Genomic DNA, 23,593 nt, shown 5'->3' with positions numbered 1-23,593 from the left:
AGATCACCTCTCCACGGTCCCGCTCCTCACCCCAGAACAACCTCACACACCACTTCGTGCCGCCTTCTGCTGTAGCCTGATGCCCCTGCCACAGGGAGGGGAGAGGGAGGGAGGGAGGGAGGAAGGAGAAAAGACTAACTCATACGATATCAGGCACAACACCAAGCCTCCTTCCTTCACACATTCACTCATGCGCTAATTAAACCCATAAATACTTCCCAAGGACACACATGCGTGGTCGTCGTGATGTACGCGCAGGACACGCAGAGTGAAAAAAAGGAAGCCCCTGCCTCAAAGAATTCCAGCGCAGCTCGAGTCAACGTGGTGCAGCGGGGCTAAAAGCAGTGGTACTCACTTCTGTAAATGCTGTATACATGCACAGGAGCTCTCCCTCACGTTAAAGAAAGCTCACAGAACTTGCTCGAAGCTTTCCACGGGTCAGGCTAGGAGTTGTGAGGGGCGGTGGAAAGGGGGCTGAGGCCCCATGACCAGGTGGAGAGGAGACCGGAGGCCTCCGGGGTGCACAGAGACGGTGTTCCGGCACGCGGGCATGCGTGAGCAGGCACAGGGAATTCACACCCGAAGCCTCCTTCACAGATGGGGGCCTGTCTGACAATTTCATAGGTTTGGGGAAAGCAACAGCACAAAGTCCACTCATTTGTAGACACCTGTGCCATCATTTCTCTACTTTTATGTAAACTCCAGGATTTCTGAGTCAAAGAACTCCCTCGAAGTTCTAAAGGTCCTAATCCTGCTGCTTTTAATATGGCTCCTATCGCCTCTCCCTGAAATGCTAGACTGTTCTTTAAAGCCACTGCTATTTTTCCAATACGAAGACACACAAGTGACATTCTGTACTTCTCGGAGGCAGCCCTCCTCTGTCTGGGAGCCACAAGCAAGGTGTCAGGTCGTTAGAATTCATGCTGACCACACCTGCTCCCACAGCCAGGGGAAAACGTTTCCCTGGAAATGAAGAGAAGCATACCAAAAGCTGAATCCTATGGCGTCTGTTTTCCAAATTTATCGGCCCAGGAGCACGGGCTCTGAACGACCCCAATCAAGTGGGCACGTGAGAACAGAGGACAAACACTACATTTTCTCATCCTACCTTTCACAACATGACGGCATTTTAGCTGCAGCCGCCCTGAGCCGTGAGGGCCATCGACAGCCTGGCGTCTCTGATGGTAACAGTGGCTGTGACTAAGAGTATCCCGGAGACACACCCTGGTGTCACCCCTCTGACTTGCCTCGTATTTTGCATCTCCTTCAAGGCACGCGTGTTTTCGCCAAGCGTTCCGCCAGGAAGAAGGAAGAATGTCTCCCTGTGAGCCTGTGGGAAACCCTCCCTGAGCTCATGCCAACGGGTGTGCTTCAACAAGCTTGAGCGCGGTTCAGGTGGAAAATGCGCTAGAAGGGTGTAAAAGGCGTGACTAGTCACCAGCCACTCTGGGAGCCCGAGATGAGACACCGGGGTCGGGGAAGGCCACACAGTGAGTTTTTCTCAAATCTGCAACGCGCAGCATCCTATGCAGCCTATCAAGTTTGTCCTACAGGGACAGTGATCTATTCGTCAGCAAAATGCCGTGAGAACAAATGAGGTTCTGTCCGTGAAACATTCCTGCCCTGCTTACCTTCTACAGGAGAGCTGCTAATGTCAGATTTACTTCTCTTCTCTCTGGGCTTCCTTACAGACGCAGAACCTTTGACGCTAGTAGGGAAAACTAGCAGGGAAATGGCAACTCTTACACCCACAGGAGCCGGGAACGACAAGCGGTGTGTGTCTGAACAAGGACGCCAGCGAATGTGAGCGCTGAGCTGGGGCAGCCCTGGGCAGAGCTGTCACCTACATGTCACACACGCTCGCTCGCTCGCCACCTGATGTATACAGTATCTCTATTTCCTCACCTGATCCAATGTTTTCCTGTACAAATCCCTCAATTCCAGCACCAAGCTCTAAGAGGACAACTTCGCAGAAAGTAAGCAAACAGAACCAGGAGAAGGAGAGCCGAACCAAGATGTGGCTCGGGCATAAATTCAACTTCCCTAAATATCTTATTTAGTTGAGAACTTGAAGAAATAATATGCGTGAAATGAGCCTTGGTTTTTCTAAGATCCCCCCAAATTTAAGCCGTCTGAAGACAGAAACGTCTCTGCCTCCTGTTTCCTCAACAAAAGAAGGTGTGTCCCTGAAGGGCGTCATGACAGGTTCTGATCGCATCTTTAAAATCCGCACGAATGGGGCGCCTGGGTGGCGCAGTCGGTTAAGCGTCCGACTTCAGCCAGGTCACGATCTCATGGTCCGTGAGTTCGAGCCCCGCGTCAGGCTCTGGGCTGATGGCTCAGAGCCTGGAGCCTGTTTCCGATTCTGTGTCTCCCTCTCTCTCTGCCCCTCCTCCGTCCGTTCATGCTCTGTCTCTCTCTGTCCCAAAAATAAATAAAAACGTTGGGAAAAAAAATAAATAAAATAAAATAAAATCCGCACGACTTCGTTACACCCCGCCCCCTAAGACCGTTTCCCCGCTGCCCCATCACCTCCATCTTACCTACTGCTACTGAGAACTTGGACTTCTGTTCACATAAAGGATTAAGGAAATCATTTTCACGCCTCCAGATAAGATGAAAGCAATCAGAAATACAAAATGCAATTTTGCTCTGCAAGATTTACTTCAAGAGAACTAACACCAAAAGAATAATAAGACCATTGACTCTTCCTCCATTTGGAACATTCAAATTAGTAAAAATACTGATGAGAGTAACCAGAGCTCCTAACAGTCATGATGTCCTTCTGTGATCCAGGTGCTGGTCTAAGCCCTCTAATTTCGCAGGTGCCACAGACAGGAGAGCCTCACCATCCGATGAGCCAAATATTGATATGGTTCCAGCTTCATAGAAGAGGAAACTAAAGTAACAGAGAGGCTGAGCACCTTGCCCAAGGTCACACAACTATTAAATGGCGGAATCAAGGGTGGAATTCAGGCCGTCTGATTTCAGAGTTCCTACTCCTAGCCACCATTTTATGTTGCTTCTTTGCAAGTTGTATCTATTATCCTTCTTAAAGATACGAAGCAGAACAGAAGATCATAGAAAATACTAAGACCAGGGCATTTTCCAGTATTTAGAAACATCATTTTTGTATTTTAATCATTAGATGCTTTTCAAAATTTTTATGATTGCCACAATTCCTTATTTCATCATTAGATCAAAAAAAAAAAAGACTAAATTTTATCCAGGGCATTTACCATTTATTTAAATTCGTTTAGAGTTTGTTAGACAAAAGCCAGGCACTAAAGAGCCAGACAGACATCATACTCCCAACCAAGGGCCAGAGATCCGCCAGCGGCAGCCTGCCGGGTCCTCACACCCCAGCTTCCATTAACACAAGTACTGGTTCACATTCATTTCTCTGGACCACGTTCTTAATTGTAACTAAATGTCATTCAAGAATATTAACCCACAGATAGCAGTTTCAAGCCATATTATGAGTTCTTTGTTCACACCAAGTTTGAGAATAAGAGAAGGGTAATAAAATTATTTTTTATACAGTCAATTAGTTATTCAAAGAACCTGGCACCACACAGGTTTCAGACAGAATGCCAAGCTCAGCAAAGCACGGGTACTGGTGATCTGCATCGTCAGAGTAGGCAGTCATGGTTTGGCAGTGATCTCACTGAACAAAAGGTATGTGTGAACATGACGGTGAGCAAAGGTGGGCTTCATGAGGGTAATTTCTAAACTCCCGAAACTACTCAGCAGAGGTAATTCACAGAGCTGCTGCGTGTGTTAAACTATTAGACTCTGATTATAAAAGCGAAGGACGCACATTGCGTGTGTGACTGAAGCTGGATATGATGATTTACCTTGTCTAATAATGAACGGGCACATCTAGACGCAAGAGGGAAGGTTCACAAATGAGTTCTAAGGATGCCTCCCCATGTATAACCTTCCAAGGTAAAACAGTACAATTCCATCAGCAGTGATAAACACCGAGCACAAAAACCTGAACAAACATCATCCTGGGTGAAGCATGAACTAGTGCTGTTATGGCTCTTGGATCCCAACTTCTAATCTGTCCGCAACACATTTTATCTGGAGGACCTTCTAGCCTATGGCTGTGGCAGAGAGCGAGAGCGGACGTTTTCCCAACCAGGCTGTGCAGCTGAATCCATCGTGTACGGGTTTCCCAAAGGGCTGCTGAAAGCTATCGAACAAAGGGGCTTCCCCAGATCTTCTTCTCTGCTTCCCCCTCCTGCACTTTGCTGATCTCCTCTTCCTAGTCCTTTGTCGGTGCTCGACTTCAAGACCACATGTGGGCTGTAACCAGGTAAAAAGCTCTCTTCTTAGCGACTCCATGACATCGAGTGCTCCTGGGTGCCCCCTCCCCCTCTAGTGGGCTCTCTCTTTTTGTGGGCACCTTATGTCTCCAACCTTCACTAAATGTTGGCGTTCTCAGCTTGCGTCTCTTCTGTCTAAAATCTCTCTCCCTAGAAAGGCTCGTCTACCCCTGCGGTTTTCAATACCACACGTACACCACCCGCATATGGATGGGTCCCAGTTTCATATCCCCAGTCAGATTCCCCACTGGAGCTCCAGGCTCTAGACTCCCAAATGTCCAGTTGATCTCTCCACCCACACTTTTCACAAGCATCTGAAACTAAACGTGCCCCCAACCCATCCTTACCCAGTTGCCACCATTCTAGGACATATAAACCCAAGGACTCAAATCAGAAACAAGGAGCCTGACTCCACTATACACGCACTCCATGGTAAGTCCCGTAGATTCTACTTTTTACGTATCCCCACTTTGCCATTATTTATTCATACCATAACTACTGGTTCTAATTTAACTTATTACTTTAATTCGTCCCCATTTCCTCTTTCCCATCTTAATTCAGGCTATGTAAGCGCCTCCTGCCAGGATGTTTGCAAGAGCCTCCTAAGGATTCTGGCTCTCCTTCTGCCCTCCCTTATGATCCATTCTTCACAGAGCAGCCAGATTTCCTTCAAGCCAATCCGATCATGGCATCCTCCCTGTCTTTCGACCACACTTAGGATAAACCCGCAACCCACCTCCAGAAGCACCAGACAGGGCCTTGCTGACTTCAGGTAGGCCTAACCCCTTACTCCCCCCTCCCCGGGGCCACAGCCTTGCCAGCTTCCTTTCAGGCCACCCACCCCACCAGGCAGGTTCTTTCCTGCTTCGGTTTCTTTGTCACTGCCGTACCCAGAATGCCCAGCCCCATTCCTTCAGATTACTACTGCTTCTCCTTCCTAAAATTTTGTTCTACATATTATATCCTGGGACAGGGCTTTTCTCATCACCAGATCCTTTTTATGTGTTTGTTCGTGTGCCCATTTCTTGGTCTGCTTCCCCCTTACGACTGCGAATCCCATGAGAACAGGGACCTGTGTGACATCATACGAGTGCCTGCCAGAGTGCCCAACACAAAGGAGACGTCGGACAAGCGTCTGGTAAAGAAATGAAGGACGTCTTTTCTTTACCCAGGTAGAATTCAGCTCAGGAAAGGTCCCCCCCACCAAAAACAAAAAACAAAACAAAACAACCATTGAGATATTTAATGACGATCAGTAAAAAAAAAAAAAAAAAAAAAAAGAGAGAGAGAGAGAGAAATCAACTCAATAAAGACCACTAAGTATCAAAGGGCCACAGCGTATTATTCCTTTGATATGAAATATCCCAAACAGACGAATGCAGGAGGATAAAAAGTAGATGACCACTGTCAGGGCCTGGGGGTGGCGACAGGGGCTACAAATGGGTCTGGGGTTCTTCAGGGTGGTGGGAATGCTCTGTCACACGGTGGGGACAACTGTAAGCTCTGAATATCCTTAAGACCACTTTAAAAAGATGTAATCTTCAGGGGTACCTGAGTGGCTCAGTCAGTTAAGTGTCTGACTCTTGATTTGGGTTCAGGTCATGATTTCCCAGCTCTTGAGACTGAATCCCATGTCGGGCTCTGTGCCATAGCACAGAGAATCCCGCTTGGGATTCTCTCTCTTTCTCTATCTGTGCCCCTCCCCTATCTATCAAAATAAATAAATAAACTTTAAAAAAGATGTATTCTTTAAAAAGAATTTATGATCGGTGAATTACAGCTCAATAAAGCTATCATATAAAAAAAACAGGGGTGCCTGGGTGGCTCAGTCGGTCAAGCATCTGACTTCACCTCAGGTCACAATCTCATGGTTTATAGGTTCAAGCCTCGCACTGGGCTCTGTGCTGACAGCCTGGAACCTGAAGCCTGCCTCAGATTCTGTGTCTCCCTCTCTTTCTGCCCCTGCTTGTGCCCTGTCTCTCTCAAAAATGAATAAACATCAAAAAAAAAATGTTAAAAAATAAAAACAACAAAGAGGCTACGCAGGATGAACTACGAAGAAACGGCTACAACCCTCTCACTAGGTTACAAGCCCTTCAGAGCCAGGATTGTTTTATTCATCTTTTTATCCCAGAGTCCAGCACAGTGCTGACCAGCTGATGGACTGAAGGGATGAGAGACGACCTTGACCTTGAAATAGGGACTGTCACCTGGACGCAAATTAGATCTACCTAGTCTTAGGTCAGCTCTGATTACAGCAAGGAACAAAAACCCTCATGAGAAAATGAGTCCACGTTACACAGATAGGACACTTCGTAACTCACACTGTATCTTTTATCTGGTACCATATTTGATTTTTGCAAACAAAAATAAAAGTGTAAAAGTGCTGTGAGGGGGGCAGGCTGCCTTATCATCATCTGTATTTTACACAGAAAAGTTAACCTCACAGAGGCTGTGGACTTGCCACTGGGCACCGGGTGCACGTGGCACTGTGGGGCCGAAGCATGGGCGCCGATGCCCAGCAGAGCACCCCTTTGCCGTATCAAATCCCGTATGGGCAACCTAAGATCAACTGTGTCATAAACACTCACAAAACTAACCAGAAAGGCATCATTCAGGTGCTGAACTCAATCCCAGCTCAATCACTAACACAGTAGTTGACCTTAAATCACATAACCACTTCCTTCCCCCATTCAGTCATCCACAAAATTGGTGTGATAAGGCTTCCTCGGCTTCCTTTGCTCGAATGCCACGAAGATTTAGAGCAGTCTTGCGGAAAGACGAGGCAACGCGTGACCCTCCACAGCATCTGCGCTGGCCGCACATCACTGACCTGCCACTGGGAACTTCATCCTGAGGACGGCCAGCTCCTCCCATGGCTCATCAGAGCCCCAGCCAACACACTGGCAACGTGTTTCACACCAGACATCCACCGGAACTGCCTTCACCCCGTGTCCCACATGAAAAAGCGGAGCCCCTCAGTCATTAAGTTAGGCCTGCCCAGAATCAGAAAATGACTGAAGAATACAGCTGGCTCCCACAGTCTGCCCATCTTACTTAATCCTGTGCTTCCCAAAGCCTAAGCTTTCATCACACACTCTCCATTTGTGTGGGGACGTCAACTCACAGTCCACGCTCCTCGATCGCCTTCAAAAGCGTGACCTCCAGGACTCCGCAGGCTGTACTGTACCCTCCACCCCCTGGAAATGCTTCTCTTCCTACGTGAGGACACAGGTCGCCGAGGGCAACAGCACCCCCTGCCCAGCTGAGCTGGCCCCCCACTTATCTGTTTGCCTTTCTTGACCCTCCCCATGCCCACACCGCCTCAGTCTCTGCACGTCACAGCCTCCTGCCAGTCCTAGCCCTCAAGTGCACACGGGCCCAAGAAGGGGACACAGCATGTGACTTTCCCCAAGCTCTGAGCACATCCCTTCCTTCCTAGTGTTCCTTTCCCTCCCCTTTTGTGGGGTAGAACTTCACTTTGGTATCCAAGATTTCTGCCTAAGGACTCTGGGACAAGACCAGATGAAACGAGGCTTGCCATGGCACAGAGCCCCCAAAGTGGCCATATAAACTGAACTGCACTCTGCCCACTGACTCCCCATGGATAGACAAGATGATAGGCACCCTGGAGCATCACCAGAAGCTGCCCATAGGGACCACGCCCCATGTTTGGGTCAGAAATGAAACAAAGTTACCAAATCTTCTTGACTTCTTAACTGTAGCAGTATCCCCTTGGCCAGAGTCCAAAGCATATTTCCTTCTTAGGGAGTTTGGTGCTTCAGGAGTAACTTTCATGGATGATGCCAGGGCAGTTAGGTACTTGTTAAATAAACAGACAAGTGAATGAGTAAGTGACCCGTATTGGGGAGAGAGTAACACTGACAATGATAATCCAAAAGAGAAGCTAATAAAAGTCACTTAAATTTGACTGTGTAATGAACTATCCATTAGACGTACGGGCAGTAATGCCTCCCTAATTACGCAGCTAGTATTAAGACTGGCTTGAATTTCCCAAGGACATTATAACCGGGGGGAGAAGGAAAGTGGGGCGGCTGAAGGGGCAGATCTCCTTATATTCTATACTACCAGCGGCCACCTGACCAAGGATCAAAAGTTCATCATGAAAACTACCTAAAAATCCATAGCTCCAAATGAGGTGATAGTTGACTTTCAATACTAATCCGAGTTTATGTATATGGAGAGGATGATGAGCAGAGATGGAAATGTTAAGAAGAGTAGCACGGCATTACACTGACAGGTTAGCAAGTGTTTTCACGTCTGTGATTTTATCCACCAAATACATGTTCCCTGTAATAACTCGAAGAGCTTGATAGGCTAGCTGCTACTTACCATCTCCAGCTCAGAGATCCAACTACATTACCTTTGTTGGGAACAGTTAAAGGACTTGCCCAAGGTCACAGGGCTCCTGAGTGATGGAGCTAAGACTGGGACCCTGGTTTCCCGAACCTTAATTTGACGTACATGGTCCCACACCATCTCCCCACAATGAGCCAAGTACAAAGAGCCATGTCCTCATTCATTCAGGAGATATTCATCCACTCATCTAAGAAGCATCAGGAGGGCCAAGCGCTGTGCTAGTTGCCAGGTCCTCAAAAACAAAGAAACAATCCATTTCAAAATGGGCAAAGGAACTGAGTACACACATTTCCGAAGAAGATATTCAAATGGCCAGCAGGTACATGAAAAGGCGCTCAACATCACTCACGAACAGAGAAATGCAAATCAAAACCACAATGAGACCCCACCTCACACCTGTTAGGGTGGGTATTCTCGAAAAGACAAGAGGTAACAGGTGTTGGAGAGGATGTGGAGAAAAGGGAACCCTCACACACTGCTGGTGGGAATGTCAACTGGCACAGCCACGATGGAAGACAGTTCGGAGATTCCTGAGAAATGAAAAGGAGAACCGCCATACAATCCAGCAACTCTAGTTCAGGGTGTGTATCTACAGGAAAAGAAATCATCTCAAACACAGGTGTGCACCCCTGAGTTCTCTGCAGTATCACTCACAGCAGCCAAGACACGGAAACAGCCAAGTGTCCATCAACGGGTGAACGGATAAAGAAAATGTGATCTATATTTATGTACATACGTATGCACATATACGATGGAACGATGTTCAACCTCAATAAAGAAAACCTGTCATTTTGTGACAACATGGATGAACCTTCAGCACGTTATGCCCCTTGAAAAAAAGCAAGACAGAAAAAGACAAATACAGTACGATCTCACGTGTACATGGAATCTAAAAGAACTAAATTCGTGGAAAGAAAACGGATCAGCGGTTGGTTGCCAAAGGTGGGGGTGGGGGCGAGGGGTGAAGGTGGTCAAAGGTATAAACTTCCAGTCACAAGACAAGTCCTGGGGATGCAATGTGTGTGGTGAGTAGAGCTAACGACACTGCATTGCTCATCTGCAAGTTGCCAGGGGAGTAGTTGTAAAAACTTCTCAGCACAAAAAGGAGGTTTAACCCTGTGGGGTGACGGATGTTAACCAGATTCATTGTGGCAATCGTTTCGAAACACACACACATATATCAAATCATCATGGTATACACCTGAAGCTAATACACTGTTACAGGTTAATTATGTATCAATAAAGCCGGGGAAGAAAGCCACAAGGAAAAGCTTTTCCTTCATTCCAGAGTTTACAACCAGTAGCAAACAACCTATACACGCAAGAGGATGGGCAGATATATGACAGCCACAAAGAAATACATGATTTGCTAGTATACACTATTACCTACGATTAAAAATGCCTCTTGCTCAGACTGTTGCCATTTCGAAACATAATGTGGATACCGATTGAAGAGCTAAAAAAAAAAAAAAAAAAAGAGCAGGTATGATTCACATAGCACATTCCAGGCCTGGCAACTTCAGAATTTATTGTTCATTAAAACTGTATTTTAATTATCCTGGTTTTAATTAAAGTATTATGTAGAGTTGGTGAAATGCAATTATGTGCAACTGACTTGAGATGTATAATAGGCTAATATTTGTAAAGAAATGCATTATTGTCACTAGATCTGCTCTTGTAAAATGAAGTGGTGTTTTATTTTCAAATGAAAAATTGGTACATAGAATATTAAAGTCTTGTCATTAAACACTACACTGGCAACTCAAATGGAACCAAGTAACTCTAAGACCCCCACCCCTGCCCTTCGGCCACTCACGCTGCTCAGAACAGTTCTCTGCCTGTGAGGTACCCTTATCCCAGAGCAGCAGGTAGAGCAGAAGCTTCCCACACGTGCCACACGTGCCACACAAACGTTACTGAACAGAAGATACGTGACAACCTTCGTTCCGGCCGTGCGCATCACGGGATAGAGCAGGCCTCGAGGTCGGTACCCGCCGCCACCGGCTGAGGCCCCAAACCTCATCTAACAGCGTTTAAAGGGTGACCTTTCATCCCACAGTGTCAAACTACCTGCCAACCTGAAAGAAAGGCTGAACTTCTCACGGCAACCTCGGCCCTCCTCCCACGGTGCACAGTGGACGTGAAGCACGGCAAGTGCAACCTCAGTCAGCGCTCTGCAGGCCGTTCACTGAAGCAACGTCGCGCTGCCCATCTTTCTCTGACCTGCTTCTACGGACACTAATATGCCTGCAATATCATCGGCTCGGACAACGGGACTCCTCCTGGATGTGGTCGGAACGACAAAAGGAACTTTCTAGGGGATGAACCAGCACGTGGAAAAGCCCACAGGACACACCGGGGCAGAGCCCATTCTCTACCCCGGGGTCCCTCTCTCCCAGCTAGCATTCGGTTCCTGGAGACAACTACATACACAGCCTCGTCTACACAGGGCACCATTATGGTAAGCACCGGGACGTAATCTGGGAGGATGGGTGACAGATAGTACAGGTCATCTGTCACTTCCTCAAACATGAGTTGGTAAATCACTTCTCACTCTAAATCTCAGGACAACTCAGGAGGAACAGACGAGTCTCCCTGCTCCCTGTAGGAGAGGCACTGTGAGGCTATGTGACCTGTCCCAGGATAGACACCTCCTGGGTGGGTGTCTCAGTCCATTCATGTTGCTATAAATACCACACATGGCTTATAAACAAAAAACATTTGCTTCCCACAGTTCTAGAGGCCAGAAGTCCAAGCTCAAGGCACTGACGGATTTGGTGTCTGATGGGGGCCCTCTTCCTTGTTCACAGCTGGCTTCTTGCTCTGTCCTCACAAGGCGGAAGCGGGGAGGGAGCTCTCTGGGGTCTCTTTTTAAGGGCATTAATCCCGTTCACGAGGGTTCCGCCCTCGTGACCTAAGCACCTTCCCAAGGCCCCACCTCCTAACACCATCACACTGGGGATGAGGATTTCAACCTATGACCTGGGGTGGGGGTGGGGGCGGGAGGGCATAGACAGTCAGTCTCTAGCGGTGGGATTCCAAAGTGCCAGATGTTGGAGCCAAGCACCCAGAGGAGCATTTCCAGAAGGGCTTCCTGGTGTCCAGTCTATGCAGAGCAAGCGCCACCAGAGCCATCAGTGGGCACTTTTATAGTGCCCATTTCTCCTCCTTCCAAACCCTAGCCCTTTGCCCCCACGGGATGGATTTACACCACCATTTACTCTCCACACATCCCCGCTTGGCTTCTACTTGCTCGCTCCATTTGCCCAAGAAGGACTCTCCCGGTTCTGCTTCTCCCTTGGACTCCTCCTCCTGCCGTCATCCCAGGTGGCTGAGCACCCTCACGCTGCGAACGTGGGTGTCTAACCCTCTCACTTCTGCTGACACTGTCTTGCATGCCATGTCAGCCCCGCACCCAGGGTCACTCCCTTAGCCTTGCCAAGCCTTATGAAAGTTCCATTCATCATCATTCAACCTCAAATCCCTCAGGTCCTAGCCCAGGTCTCCTGGGGAACAGAGTCATTCTGCAGCAGCTTCTGTGTGGCCTCACTCCGGGTGGGTGAGGTCACAGAGAAGCAGGAAGGAGGGAGGGAGGAGAGAGCACAAAGGAGGGTGGGGACCCAGTGGCCTCAGCTTTGCAACTGTGGACTCCCAGGATGACTTCAGAGAGGCCGCTGGAAGCCGTGTCTCATCGGACAGTCCAGCGGACTTATCTGTTGGCCCACCCTCTCTCCCCCCCACATACCATTCTCGGGGTCCCAAAGGGCCGAAGTTCACGCCACAAAAATTTACCTCTGGCCACCATTTGGATAGCACCACCCGGTCTCTCCCTTCCAGCGGGAGGAGACACCAGCTGTCTGGGGCTGGAAGGAATAGCCAAGGTGAAGATGAGAGGACCTGGGGGGCCCAATGCAGCACTTCCCTCCGTTCTCCACTCATTTCCACTACTTCACAGACTCCCACAGCCCTCTGACTCTGCCATGCATGACCACCCGTCACTTCTTCCCTCAGACAGCTGAGGGCCATCAAATCTCTGCAAACTACCCTGGACATCCTTATTTTTACTCCCATCTGACAGGCAAGACTTCACCGTCTCTGAATCCAATCAGCCATCTTCTGTACAACTACACCAGAATTACTAAACGTTACTGAAGAGATCCATTCCCGCAAACCACAACTACACATGTGCGCTCAGAGGGTCCCATGAGCCTAGCGAGTTTCTCAGTTTGCTTGGACTCGATGGATGGTTATCTTAAGCATCCTCACATCTCTTCCTGTGCCACACTTCACTCTAAACTTAAACCTCTTCCCAATATGCAGAGAAGATAAAAATCCACAAGCCCTCAATTTCCCACATCAGCCAAGCCACATGCATCCACATCCACATAAGGTGTCTGTTGTGTTACAGTGGAAGCTGCCCTTCACTCTACCGAAGGCCCCCCTTCCGGAAGGGCCCCCGCACACAGGGCACAAACCTGCGGACCCACCCTGCCGAGGCCTTCCTTCTCATGCCCCCTCTGTGGGTGCCCAGGCTGCCTGGCCTCTCACCTTCTCCAGACCTTGTTCCTCCAGCCACACTCACACCCCCTTCACTCTTCACATTCTCCTTCTCTAGTGGAGAATTTCCACTAGCATACGGATTTTCTCTGGTACCCCCCCACCCCCCCCAACCATCTTTTAAGAGAGAAAGAGAGAAAGACTGCATGAGGGACAGAAAGAGTGAATCTTTTTTTTTAAATGTTTATTTATTTTTGAGAGAGTGAGAGAGAGAGAGATACAGACAGGGAGGCACAGAATCTGAAGCAGGCTCCAGGCTCTGAGCTGTTAGCACAGAGCCCGACATGGGGCTTGAACTCACGAACTGCGAGACCATGACCCAAGTCAAAGTCAGAAGCTCAACCGACTGAGCCACCCAGGGGTTCCTGAGAAAGAGAGAATCTTAAGTAAGCTCCATGCTGAGCACAGAGCCCAACACAGGGCTCGATCCCAAGACCCAGAATCATGACCTAAGCCCAAATCAAGAGTAAGATGCTCAACTGCCCGAGCTACCCAGGAGCACCTGGTATTTCCCACCTTAACGGAAAAACAACCTGCTTGATGTCAGGAACCCATTATGGATACTCACCATTTCTCTACAGCCATTCTTTTTTTTTTTTTTTCCATGTTTGCTTATTTTTGAGAGAGACAGAGTGTGAGCTGGAGGCAGGGCAGAGAGAAGGAGACACAAAATGTGAAGCAGCTCCAGGTTCTGAGCTGTCAGCACAGAACCCGACACGGGGCTCGAACTCACAAACCGCGAGATCACGACCTGAGCCGAAGGCCAATGCTTAACCAAGTGAGCCACCCAGGGGGCCCCCTTCAGCAGCCATTCTTAAAAAAAAATCCCAAAGAATCATCTCAACCTGCCCTGCTTCATTATCTTTTATTTAAATATATTTAAACTACAATTACTAAACATTTCCTAACTAGAAAAAAATCAAAGACCAACATTCCTAATATTCCATTTCCTTCTAGATTCAGCATCCTTTCTCCTCAAGCCCACTGATGGCAGTTCTCTTAGCACACGTTTCAGAAACATCAACTCCCAGTCTTGTCTGAAAATATCCTCAGGTCTCCCTCGGTTTGGGAGAGCAGATTAGCCGGATGTGGGATTCCATGATTAGAGTTACGTCCCTTGGAAGGGTGAAGCTATTATTCCGCTATCTTCCCTACTCTTGCTGTCAGCTGAGATCTAATTGTCGTTCCTTTGAGGCAGCCTGAATTACACGTATGGTTGCTGTTAAGGTTTTTTCTCTGACTTTGAAGTTCCACAGTGACACTCGAACACGTCTAGATTTGGATATATTTTCATTTATCCTAGTTGGAGCTTCATCTGCCTTTTGACTCTGAGGATCCATCGTTTTAGGAAATACTATGACAATTATCTCTGAACATTATCCGCACCCCGTTCTCTCCATTCTTTCCTTCTGGACCCTTCTTAGAGCTCAAGTGATTATTCTATCCTCTTCATCTCTGAGCCTGTCTTCTATATTTTCTGTCTTTTTTTATCTCTGTGCTTTATTCTGAGTTTCTTCCTCATACCTATACAGGATAGTATTTTTCACTTCAGCTGCATATTTTCTGCTCTTTCATCCATTCAAATGACTTTTTATTTCATTTATTTTTTAAAGTTTATTTATTTTGAGGGGGGAAGGAGAGATGGAGGGAGGGGGAAAGGGGAGGGGAAGAGGGGGGGGGGAGAGGACGGGTGGGGGAGGGGCAGAGAGGAGAGAGAATCCCAAGCAGACTCCACGTTCAGTGTGCAGCCCAACATGGGGCTCGATCCCATGAACTTTGAGACCATGACCTGAGGTGAAACCAAGAGTCAGACACTTAACCGAATGAACCACCTGGGTGCCCTTCAGTGGACTTTTTAAATAAATGATTATAGGGGCGCCTGGGTGGCGCAGTCGGTTAAGCGTCCGACTTCAGCCAGGTCACGATCTCGCGGTCCGTGAGTTCGAGCCCCGCGTCGGGCTCTGGGCTCATGGCTCAGAGCTTGGAGCTTGTTTCCGATTCTGTGTCTCCCTCTCTCTCTGCCCCTCCCCCGTTCATGCTCTGTCTCTCTCTGTCCCAAAAATAAATAAATGTTGAAAAAAAATTAAAAAAAAAATAAATAAATGATTATATTTTTCCCTTCGAGAAATGCAGTTTTTTCCTATTTGGTTCTTTTTAAAATCCACACATTAAAAGATATTCAACATCATTAGCCACTAGGGAATGCAAACTAAAAACACAGCGAGTTATAATTGCACACCTATCAGGGTGGCTAAAATAAAAAACAGTGACACCAGTGAATGCTAGTGAGGAGGCTGAGACTAGATCACTCACACGCTGCTGGGAGGAATCTAAAAGAGTACAACCGCTCCAGAAAACAGTTTGGCATCGCCTTACCAACACTAAACATCCAGCTACCACATAGCCAAGCCACTGCTTTCCTGGGCGTTTATCCCAGAAAAGCAAAGACCGTGTTTACACGAAAACCTGTACACGCACGTTTACGGCGGCTTTACTCACAATGGAGGAAAAATGATACCACGCAGCTGACCTTCGGCAGGTGAGCGGTGGTGCGGGCGGTGGCACCTGGACCCGCACCAGGCCCACCACACGAGAAGGGGCCGAACACCCACACAGGCGATGAGCTGACTGAATCGGAGGATCACAGTGAGTGAAGAAAGCCAACCCGAAGACAGGCTGCAGGATTCCATTGGCACGACATTCTCTAAGTGACAGAACTAGAGAAATGGGGACCAGATCAGTGATTTCCAAGGTCTGGGGTGGGTGTGAGGGCTGGAGCGAAGCGGTGTGGCTATGAACAGGACACAGAAGGGACGCTTCGGTGATGGGAATGTGCTGTGTTTTGACTGTATCAATGTCAATAACCTGGTTGTGAAACTGTCTGACAGGATGGCAAGAGAGCACCATTTGGGGAGACCGGCTAAAGGGACCTGTGTTCTTTCTTGCTACTCCGTGTGAATACACAATCAACTCAACATACTACGTTGATTTAAAAGTGGGGGAAAGGACAAATGCTGTATGATTGCAGTTACAGAAGGACCTGGAAGAGTCAAAATCAGAGACAGAAAGTAGAGGGACGGGTGCCAGGGGTGGGCACAGCGGGGAGTTATTGCTTAACAGGGACAGAGCTGCAGCGTGGGAAGAAGAAATGGTTCTGGACGAGGATGGTGGGGACAGCTGCACAGCACTGGGAACGTACTTAACGTCACCAACCTGTACTCAGAAACACAGTTAAGATGGTAAATTATACGTTACGTGTATTTTACCGCAATTTCAAAACATTTTCCAAAAAAGCACCAACTCCTGCAAAGACTTCCTACTGCGTGTGGAATAAATCCAGGTTCTTTCCCAGACCCTGGTGACTCCAGGTCCCATGTCCCATCCAGTCTCTTCCCTTTGCACTCTCCCTGCCCCCTTTCCTCCTCCCTGACCACATGACAGTCCCTTCAGCTTGGCAAATACAAACTCTTTCCTGGTTAGACAAGTAATCGCTCCCAAGAATATTCCGGGCTCCTCACTCTCCCGATAGAGGCTGAGAAAGCAGTGAGCACAGGGGGGACAGCGTGGGCTCTGACACGACCGGCCGCTGGCCTCTGTCCACCTCAGCTCCCATCAGTAAGCGGGGACAGTAACAGGACGGTTCATTCGGCTGCTGCGAGGATCTCCTGAATTATTACGTGATTACATGGAAAACACTTAAAATAGCGCCCAGCACTCAAAAATGTTAATAATTGTTGTTACTATCACCTTGAGAATGAATGCTGAAAGAAGCAAGACACAAAAGATTGCATATTCTATGGTCGCATTTTACAAGAAATTCTAGAATAGAAAAACGATCCTGTGGCAATAAAAATTAGATCCGTGGGCAGGGCTGGGGGGCACAGGAGTACTCAGTGTCCCAGGAACGTGACCGGGAAGTGCCTGGCATCTGTCACATATTTGTTAAATTCATCAACCTGTGTGCTGGCAACCTGTGCCTCGCGCTCTACGTCACTCTCTCCCACACTACGTCACGGCGAAAGTGTCCCGTTTATTAACCTGTTTCCACGTGAGGCCACAGCTCACCGATGGCAGGCCCTTCGGTGCCTCACCCCCCTTTCGACCCCTGGCAGCTAGTACAGTGCCAGCGTGAAATTAGCACTCGATAAGCACGTGCTGGAGGCATGAAGGGAGACGGCGGGAGAGGCAGAGCCGGCCCTGCCCTTCCTTCCGCGAGCATCGCTTGAACGTGAGCACCAGAAAGGACCTCAGTGGTCATCGAGCACACCTTCCTCATTCTGACCTGAGAAAATGGAAGCAAACCAGAGTAAGTTATCTGCCCAAGGTCAGAATTAATGGCGGAAGCAGGTCTGGAGCCCACATCTTCTGGTCTTTTTCACTAACACCAAATATGGCTCAATTCACACGTATAGACATACTCTATAAACATTCACAGAATGCTCATAAAATATAACATTTTTAAAGGCATATTATTCTGAAAGCCCCGTTAACTATAAAAATATTTTTACAACCAGATCTACTTCATTCAAGCATTAAGTTGGGACTTGCACCGCAAGCGCTAATTTAAACAAATCTTTCTTGACGCGATTGAAATGAAATGGTAATAAGTTAATGGACATTCAAGTGTGTGAGCACGGACAATTATGAGGCAGGCTGTTTCCCCATCGCCCGGGATGCCGTTTACTGCCCGTACTTCACAATTCAGATCACTGCTGCCAAGGCGTCCCGTCCTGCGAAACTGACCGGAGGTTGAAATATTGAACCTGTGAGCTTCGCATTCCCTGCAAAACACTTGCGAGCACGCCGTGTTTCCGCATTCCCGTCAGGTAGGCTACAACACGCAATCCGAGCACGAGGGCCTGCAATTAGGCAGAAGAATGGCACCACACAGAACAAGTTTCTGCGTCCTAATCTGATAACTGCCGACGTAAATCACCTCCTGGAGGTAAGAGAAATACTGCACGACATCGGCATTCACATTTCGCGTTGTGAGAAATAAAAGGAAACAAAGGACATATATCAAAACCCAAATAACACAGGACAATTTTATTATCAAATTAGACTGTATTTATAAGACAAGGCTATACTCATCTTTGACATGCAGAGATACCAAACTAACTGTGTGGATTCAGTAAATCAGAAAAATAAACATGCATTTTTTTTTTGCAGCTTCTCAGATAAATAAAACCTGTAATTGCCTCTTCAAAATTCTGAGTATAACTTACTCTCAATTCTTTCAAAGTATTTTTGCCTTTCGAAGATAGCCCTTCATCAATAACATTTTGCTCAAGGTTTGCTATGCTCCGCCCCTCCGCCCCCCCCCCCCACTTTCGGTGAGGAAGTTTGCAGATATCACATGACTTTCCTTCACACTTCCTCATTCACCCAGACATTCCAGCAGTGTGTATCTGCGGGGTCAGACCCAGTTCTCAGAACAAGGAGGGCTTAGCCAGCCAGCACCCAGGGTAGGCTGACACTGTTGGAGGAGACGGTCGACACATGCCACACGGGGTCGTGACTCTCACCAGCTCACGGCTGAAGGTGAGACGCGAGAACGCTGCTGGCTGCCAGCCCGTGCCGTGTCAGGGGGCACTGGCACTGAACCCGGGTGCACCAGTCATGAGACTTTGCCTTTTCTTCTTTGTTCCACCCCCCACTTGCGAGTGCCCTCTTGCTTCTGCAGCTCCACTGCCCCTCTGCTGTGTTACCTGACACGGTCACAAGCTCCAGCATAGGACCTCACATCCTGGGAAAGCCATTCAGGTGCTGACTCACTCCCTGCTCCTGGGCAACATCCTGGTGCCACCCCGTCCCCTCCTTCTCCTGGCTTGGCTCTGATACTCCAATGCACGGTCTTTGAACTCAGCCAGAGTCATCCTCTGTGACCTGCGGCCACAAGCATTTCAGAGATACGAGGGAACCCTCTGGGTTTCGCTCACTGGCTTGTGTGTGTCACACAGAGCTGCAGAGAGCTTTAAATGTCACGAACGCAGAGCCTCTGCTTCTTTGCTGACCTTGAGTCTGATACATCCAACCATCTCATGAGTGCATCCTCCTGACCATCTACTGTGCGCCTCAAACGCGTACAAAACAAATTTCAGACGCCATCACCAACCTCCCCCCAACATACACAAAACTTGTTTTGCCCCCAATCATCTCTCCAGTTCAGGAAACGGTAACTCCATCCCATTGGCTGCTCGGGCCAGAAGTCTTAGATTTTCCATGGTGTCCCTCCTCCTCCCAGACCTCACATCCAATCTGGCATAGATCCTATCGATTCTATGTTCAGAAGAGACCAGCATCTGACACTTACAACACCACTCGATCTGAGCCACCTCAACCATTGCAGCAAACCCCTAACAGGCCTCCTGGTCTCTGATTCTGCTGCCCCAGAACTGCCCTATTCTGAACATAATTCTTAACAGAAGGGTCACAACGAAGAGTGCATGGCTGCTCCGCTCAGATCCTCAGAGCAAACGCCAAGATCCTCACTCTGGCTAAGACAACTGTTTCTAGGACTCAGGCTCAGCCACTTCCAAAAGCTCACCTCCAGCCCTCTCCCTGAGGCCACCCGGGCCACGCCTCCAACGCACCGGCCATTCTGCTCCCTCACCTGCTCCTCTCCCTGATTTACTCCCAGGCCTCCTCCCTGACTCCTTCCGGTCTCTGCTCCAAGGTCTCCGGTTATTATCAGAGAGGGCTTCTCTGAACGCACATCTACAACAGCAACCCACCGGAACCCCTCTCCCCACTGCACGCTCGGCTTTATTTTCTCCTCTCTGTTATCACCAGCTGGCCTATCACGTCTCCTTCCACTTGGAGACGGGCTCCCTCAGGACAGGGCGTTTCTTTGGTTTCCTGCGGCACAGCCGGTGCCTGGAACGGTGTCTGGCAGGTAGTATGTCCTCGGGACATATTCGGTGAATGAATCGGGAGAAAAAGCCCGAACTGCCATCAGAACTGTGTGAGTTTTTCATTTGGCCTCGTTCCCTGTGAATGCGAAGCAGCTCACGTCCACCTCCGGGACACTCACTTCAGCTCCTTTTCCGGGATGGTGATGAAGTTTTGCCGCTCCTTTTGCTACACGACGGCAGCCTCCTCACTCAACAAGTACGCGGTGCAGGAGCAGAGAGGCTGCTGGTGACAGGGTGCTGGGCTCGGCACACGGCAGCGGCCCTCCGTCTCCCGCTGCCCCTCACCCAGGGCTACACAGACCTCATTTCCACCCCATCATCCCCCGCTAGGCCTCGTAATGTTGTAAAGCCCGTACCTTAATTGGAAAACCATGTTTGCCTTGTCTTTTGTCAAAAATTTCTGAAGTTAGCGACTTACAGCCCCAACACAAGGGAATACATATAAATAACACCCTCACAGGCACGCTCAGGGCTACGTGGGCACGAGAGTTTGTGTGGGCCTGTGGCTCATGCCGACCTATAGTGTTTCACACTGAAGGCTGACATTCTAAAAGGGAGAAATAGGAACAAAAGTAGCATATGCAAAAAATACTTCAAAAACACAAAGAGGGTTTGGCAAGACAAAGTGAAAAGAAGGATCAGCCTAGACAGGCCTGGCGCAGAAGCCAGAGGGCCACCAGTCAGGTGTGTGCCCTTGGGAGGGCCATCGAGCATCCCGTCTGCAGTCTGCGAGCTCCAAGCACAGCTGACGGCAATGGTGAGGATCAGGGAAGACGTGTTTCGAGGAGGTATCCAATAATTAACGACCGCTGTTAAAATTGTTACTAGGCCATCCAACAAACTTTTCAAGTCAGGAATTATCATTAGAATTGTTGTTTCCCTTAAAAGCAAAAAAAATTAAACTGTAAGCCGGAAGCTCACATTTTGAAGATCCCGCGGTAATGTTAACAATAAGGGGGTGGGGTTGGCGAGACCAGGCTCCTCCTCCCTGTGGCCAAGGACCACCTTCCCCTCCCCCCCCAAACCCATGTGGTGGAACGGACCACAGATAATCAGGTTACAGCAGGTACAGAAGCTTGACCTGTTTCAATATGAGTGAAACGCTTTGAGCCAAACATTTGTTTTTAAATGACACCTTTGGTGGCACAGAACAGATCTAACACCATCTGACTTTTGTCTGCCAACCATCCAGACAGGGGCCCTGCAGAAATGCCCTTCCAACTGCCATGCAAAGCCGAACTTTCTATCTCAGAATGATGTATAAACTCGCAGAGAAAACCACACACATGCTGATTTATGATGTCCTGCACAGCAGGTACTTAATAAATACGGGGGTGATGATGAGGTAGAAAATATGAAACTTGAAGGGCCTTACAAATGTGTAAATATCCCTAATCAGCCTCATCTCATCTCATCTCCTAAAAAAGGGATCACCGGCATATTATTCTACTGACATTGGAGATTCATCAATAGCTTCGCAGGCCATTTGTTTGATGTGACACCAAATTAAAACCTACTTAGCATCTTTACATCATTAGCTCACCAGGAATTCAAGAGTCTTTGGCAAGAATCTGCAAGTAAAACAAGAAAAGCTTATCAAGTTAAGACTTGTTATTTCACTCTACCTCCTTTCATACTTCTCGAATAAATGCCGACACCTAGACCACAAGTCAAAAACGAATTGCCAGACGGCGACCACCGTGGGCCGTGCCCCCATGGACGTGAAGGGAAGCTCCAGTGTTGGAGAAGCTTAATTTGATCCCCTCATGCTCCCTCACACCTCCTCTTCCCCAGCATTCTTCCCAAACTGGCCCAGCCATGCTGGGCTCAATGCTAGAACTCTCCAGAATATTTTGCCGGAGTCCATCTCAGCTGCCTTGTGTTCAACCTAACAGGTTTCTAAAAGAATGAAAAATTGATCCCTGTTCTTTGTTTCACCGACCTGAAGAGACATTGCTATCAGTGGAAGCAATATAAAGTTGGACACACAAGCAACTCTTACCAAAATAAGGAAAAAGGAAAGCAGGTTCCCATTTTCTAAGGTAATTAGAATTTTTACTAACATTTTTTTTATTTAAAAAAATTTTTTTAGGGGCGCCTGGGGTGGCGCAGTCGGTTAAGCGTCCGACTTCAGCCAGGTCACGATCTCGCGGTCCGTGAGTTCGAGCCCCGCGTCAGGCTCTGGGATGATGGCTCAGAGCCTGGAGCCTGTTTCCGATTCTGTGTCTCCCTCTCTCTCTGCCCCTCCCCCATTCATGCTATGTCTCTCTCTGTCCCAAAAAAAATAAATAAAAACGTTGAAAAAAAAATTTTTTTAATGTTCATTTATTTTTGAGAGAGAGAGACAAACAGAGACAGAGCTTGAGTGGGTAAGGGGGAGAGAGAAAGGGAGAACAGAATCCAAAGCAGGCTCCCAACTGTCAGCACAGAGACGGATGAGGGGCTTGAACTCAGGAACTGTGACATCAAGACCTGAGCTGAGATCAAGAGTCTGATGCTTAACTGACTGACCACCCAGATGCCCCATTAACATTTTTAAATGTTGTGTTTATACATTTCAACAGTCTTCCTGTTTCCAATAACAAGAGTAAGAAACATTTGTTAAATGGGATTCAGAATGGCCTAAGGTCAAGCAGGTTCAGATGCCCGGCTGGGAGAGCATGACAGCTGGACCAGAGAAGGGATCCCGTGGATGGGCAGGCAGGAGAGAAAGCAAGTCTACACCCCACAGTGACTTTCAGAGTTACATTTAAAACCTACTCAGCAAACTGTGTTTTATATGTATGTATATAAATATATAAATATTTATATATAAATATAATACACACACACACACACACACACACACATATATATCCTTTTTGGAAAGAACAGAATAAAACAAAAGCATTTTCTTCTCATGAATCTTTGTATGAGTGCAACCATCTGATGGTGTAAGTACTGGACTTTTAGCCCAAGCTTATAGCATTTCAGGATTCTTTCAGAAATGCTCATCCCTGCAGTGTTTATATTTGGTATAGTAACTTTAAATTGTATTGCAAAATGCCCACTTATGAAATATATATGAAATGTTCTCTTTTAATCACTTAAAGCTCTAAATGAAGAAAATCTGTTTGGCATTAGATAAATACCTTGAATGCGGGATAGGCAGGAACACCTTGAAATAATGCTTAACTAATCACAAAGCAGTATTCTGCAATAGATGCCGAACCACTAATTAGACGAAGGGAAATAAAACTGTCACGGCAGGATAAAAGGATAAAGAGAAATAAGCAGTAATTACTGTTTTATCGTCAGAGAAAGTGGTATCGAACATGGTTCAGTAAAAAGAGGGAAAAAACCCCCACAGCTCTCTAAGTAAATACCGGCACTCATTAAATTAGCACTCGGAGCTAAACAACTCAGGGGTGA

At 47.9% G+C, this 23,593-nt stretch overlaps 1 protein-coding gene across 2 annotated transcripts in view; it reads right to left on the bottom strand.

Annotated features, from left to right (window-relative positions):
• The window catches only part of SDK1 (sidekick cell adhesion molecule 1), a 553,233-nt gene that overhangs the window by 491,165 nt on the left and 38,475 nt on the right, over positions 1 to 23,593 (bottom strand). The window lies entirely within an intron of this gene.

Source organism: Felis catus, chromosome E3, assembly GCF_018350175.1.
Source record: "Felis catus isolate Fca126 chromosome E3, F.catus_Fca126_mat1.0, whole genome shotgun sequence".
In the NCBI taxonomy this organism is placed as follows: Eukaryota; Metazoa; Chordata; class Mammalia; order Carnivora; family Felidae; genus Felis; species Felis catus.
This window is presented reverse-complemented; position numbering and strand designations above follow the sequence as displayed.